Source organism: Rousettus aegyptiacus, unplaced genomic scaffold (assembly GCF_014176215.1).
Source record: "Rousettus aegyptiacus isolate mRouAeg1 unplaced genomic scaffold, mRouAeg1.p scaffold_m13_p_13, whole genome shotgun sequence".
Classification (NCBI taxonomy): domain Eukaryota; kingdom Metazoa; phylum Chordata; class Mammalia; order Chiroptera; family Pteropodidae; genus Rousettus; species Rousettus aegyptiacus.
This window is the reverse complement of record NW_023416288.1, coordinates 74,180,536-74,185,453: the sequence shown is the minus strand read 5'-3', so window position 1 is coordinate 74,185,453 and position 4,918 is coordinate 74,180,536.

The following is a 4,918-nucleotide window of genomic DNA, read 5'->3' as shown; positions in this document are numbered from 1 at the left end:
AGTATCCAGCAGCATGTGTGTGAGCCATCTGAACATCCAACCCAAACCAGCCTTCAGAGTACAGCCCCAGCTTCCAACCAACTTGGGTTCCAACTGAAACTCAAGAGACACCAAATGAGAACCACCCAGAGGAGCTTAATCAATTCACAGAACCACGAAAAACAGAAGTAAACTGCTGTTTTAAGCCATTAAATTTTTGAAATGGTTTGTTACATAGCAATATATAATCAGAACGTAATGTGACTACTGCTTTACTCATCATATGACACACCCCTTTCTTATTACATCTGTCAGGTAAGGAGACAGGTGAAGTCACCAAAGGAATTATAACATGGCCTAGACATTGGAGAATAGCATATACCATGTACAACATTGTTGTTATTCTTCAAACTGGATCCTATAACAAAATATTTCTTCGAGAATAATTTTATCATAAACTAGAGGTAAAGCATAAAACTTCAGTAAATTTACTGAACAATTATGTTAAACATTACATTTAATCCACACTCAGTGTACTTCACTTTCTCCAAACTCACTCAATTTCTTGGGAAAGCTGATGGTTGACTTATGATTCAAACCTTTTTTATTGTTTCAGATAATCCTTCAGACAGTCTCTGCATCTCAGAATAAACCCCAACAGAGAAGGCACATGACTTCTGATCTTCCCTCATTGCTATGCATTATTAACTAGAATGGAACAGAGGGAAAGAAAACTTAGTGCAAGCAGAGGTTAAATCATGTGAATAGGATCTTCTGACCCTCCAGTGGTAGCAGCTCCCTTTGACAGCAGTGGATGTCATAAGTGGTGGTCATTAGGAGAATGACAGCAATTCACAACTATATCCACTCTAAGGCACTTCCCTTCCCTGCAGCAGAGTCATTTCTTGATATTAAAACTACAAATAACTCTTCCTTTAGCCAATTCTAAATGTGTGCTCATAGGACAATGGCTTTATTTAAAAAAAAAAAAAAAAAACAAAACAAGACAAAACAAGTCATAAGCAATTAAATGTGAGTCCGTGGAGATAGAAAACAGGCATTAGTAGTTTTTAAAGCTCTCTAGGTGATTTTAATGTGTAGTCAAGGCTGAGAACCACTGCCCTAGAATATCTTAGTTCCATGAATAGCTTAACTACACACAGCATTACCCTTTCAGTAGCATCACTAAATGGCTTTTACTTACAGACTCCTTGTTGGGCCACTGAAGAACAATACTTTTTTCCAGGATCTTAGTAAATTCTCCCTGGAGTTAAACTCAACTCATATCCAACTCATATGATGAGCTCTGAGAATACAAAAACTAGTTACATTTGTTCCCTGATCTCCAGGAGATTAAAGTCCACTTGCAGGGAGATGGAAATGGCAGGAATGGAATAATTATGGAAATAAGTCATTTCAGTATAATGTGACTCATACATTATTAGAGCAGTACAACAGGAGCACCAAGAAGGGCACTTCAAAAGAGTTGGTAGAGGCTCAGCCATTCAGAAAGAAATGCACTTGAAAGAGACCCAAATGAAAAGTAAGGCAATGGACAAGTCAAAGAAAACATGGTCTGTTTCGACAAGGCTCATGGATTTGGAGGTTATGAGGAGAAAGTTTGGGATTGGTGGGAAAAGTTAACATTATTATATTTGTATTTTTAAATTTACTGTTATTTTTATTAAGAAAACAATATGTGTTAGTATAAAAATAAGAAAGTAGACATAAGCAGAAACCCAAATAGTCAATAAATGTATGAAAAGAAGCTGAGTCTGAGGAAAATATAAAATTAAACCTCAATGAGACATCATTTTATACCCATAAGATTGGCAAACAGTCTGATAATAATAAGAGCTAGAAAGGATGTGGAGCAAGAAGCACTCTTCTATGTTGCCAGTGAGATGTAAATAAGTCTGAAAACTTTGGAGAGAAATTTAACAATACCTGGTAGGTAGAGTTGGAGATATAACATATAATTCACAACCCAGAAATTCTATTTCTAGGCATGAACCCTAGAGAAACTCTTAAAAATGAACAAGAGGAGACATGTATGAAAATGTTTTTAATGGCATTATTTATAAAAGCAAAAAAATAAAAAAGTTAGAAACAACCTAAAAGCCTGTTAAGAAAACAGATGAATAAAGCATAGTATACTTAACTATCACACAAAAGTGAAATAAGCTCTAGCTGTATCAGCAAGAGTGACTCTAACAAGCAAAATGCTGAGGGAGGAAAGCAAGTTTTAGATACCATATGATATAAGTTATCAATAAAAGTAAATGATATTATATTTTGATTTGGGGACCCATACAATCTAGTTATGATATAAATAAAGGCATAGAAATAAACATCAAATTAAATATATTGTTAACAGAAGAGCTAGAAGAATATATGACACAACGAATGAAGGGTTAGGACAGAGATTACACAAGGATTTTAAAGCTATATTTATATTTTATTTCTTAGCTTAATGGAGGACACATATGCAATTTTATGTTATATATTTTACTTTTCTGTATATCACAACTCTTTCAGATTTCATTTCTTTTTTAAATGCAGAAAGAGATTTAGTTAAATAGAATATGGTACATAAAAATATTTGGTGATTAATTTGTGAAGTTTAAGCAACTGAAGATAAAAGCTAAGAAGCAGCAGCCAGGAAATCTAATGCCAGGGAAAGTAACACTCAACAGTGACAGTAAAAGAGTTACAGAAGAGAATTAGAACAGGTTCAGACAGAGACATCATCTTGACTGAAGGTTTTAATCTTTCTTAGTGAAAAGGAATAGCAAACAAAATGAGACCATACTGTACTATTATTTGTAATATATATATATTATTATATCATACATATCTGGTATGTATGTGATGTGTGTGGTGCTTAAGTAAATAGTGTTCTTACAAAAGATCACAGATAAGCAATTTTTAAACAACCATCCAGAATAACAATAACTAGAAGTGATCACTCTTTATATTTTTGTTTTTATGTTTATCATTCTAGACATTGTCTTCTGCAAATACATATTAAAATATACAATTTTCCAAAAGAAAAATTATTATGTATATAGCCTTTGGTAACATGGTTTTTAGCTTAAAATATCACATAGACATTCTCCAGTGCCTATATATATATAACAAATTTGGATTTTATAAATATATCAATGAGGCAGTATAAAGGATAAATTTAAGGAGTTAAGATAAGACACTATTTAGGAGGCTATTAAAATAAGACAGGTGATAAACCATAGAGGCTCAAATACATGTGAGATCTATATGGAAAAAATTGCAAAACTTTATTGTGACAGGTTAAAGAAAGCTTAATGAAATGGAGAGCTATATGGTAATAATAAACAGGAGGAATCATACCTTAAACATATTAGTTGTCACTGCTAAATTGACCTGTTTAATCTATGCAATTCTATTCAAAATTCTCATAGGGTATTTTGTGTAACTTGACAGGTTATTATAAAATAAACATCCAAGAGCACAAGAACAACCAATACATTTCTTAAGAAAAAGAAGATACTAGATGTTAGGGCCTATTAAGACATGGGAATTAAAAGATACTAGAATATACCACTTAACCAATTAAACAGAAGAGAAAGTCCAAAAATACAGTCACACATATAAAGAGATTTAATATATGACAGAGGTGCCATTGCACATCATTGGGAAAATATGCATTATTTAAAAAATGTTGGGTCATTCGTTTAGTCATTCATATAATAAAATTGTATTCCTACCTCAGACTATTAAAAATAATTAATTCTAATAGATGAAAAAATGTGATAAGCAAAATCTTACAATTTTAAAAATAAGATATAGGGTAACTTCTCTGTAAACTTGAAGTAGTGAAGAATCTCGTAACTAAAACACATAAAGTGCTAACTTTAACAGGACTGATTGCTAAACTATACCATATTAAAATTAAAAGTGACTGGTCATCAAAAATGCCATAAAGAAAAAGAAAAGACAAACCACATCATTGGAAAGAAACAAGCAAGAAAAATTGTTTTAAAGAGAAACAATCCAATGAAAAAATGACCAGAAAAAAATATTTCACAAAAAATGGAAAGTGAATGTCCATCATATTAAGATACTTAACATTATTAAAAATTATATGACATTCAAACTAAATTACACAGCATGAAAACACATTTTCCTATATCCCCATTGCCAAGCACCATGTTTACACATAACTAATATTTAGTAAGTGTTTATCTAATGCAAAAAGAATGACTAAATGAACAAATAAATGAATAAATCAGCGAATGAAGCATTCCTTCTGCCCACATACCTACACTTGTTTCTGGAGCTAAATGACTACTCCTTTACCACTCAGACAAATACAGGAGGTTTACTTTCTAGAGACATTAAAGACTAGAATACCAGGAAGAGCTGAGGATGGGGTTGATCTACTCTACAAAAAAATTTTACGAAGGATAAAATGTCAGAACACCAGAAGTAAAATAAAGATTTTAGAGCTTGCCTGTAGAGAGAAAATACAGGTCAAATATGGAGACTAGGAATAGAACTATGTCAGACTTCTCAATAGCAACCCTAAAAACTAGAACACAATGAGGCCACTTTCTTTTTAATTCTGAGGAGATTTTATTTCCAATATAGTGTTATGTAAAAAGCCAAAGTAGTATTTTTCAAGTGTAAGGGTAAATTAATCAATGTGCAAGATCACAAAAATGTCATGTCCTGTGCGCCCTTTTCTAGGACACTGCTGAAGGGAGTAACTCAAGAAAGAGACATGGAGTTCCATGCAAGAGAGGCAAAAGGAGTTCTGGGTAACAGGTGTGCAGCAGGAGTAGAGTGTCTAGCTCAGACTGGAACAAGAGGGTCCTATGAGGGATGCCACCAAGAGAAGAAAGAAAAAGTCTATCTGGTGTGTTTAATCATATTGACAAGAGTTTTATCACTCCATGTG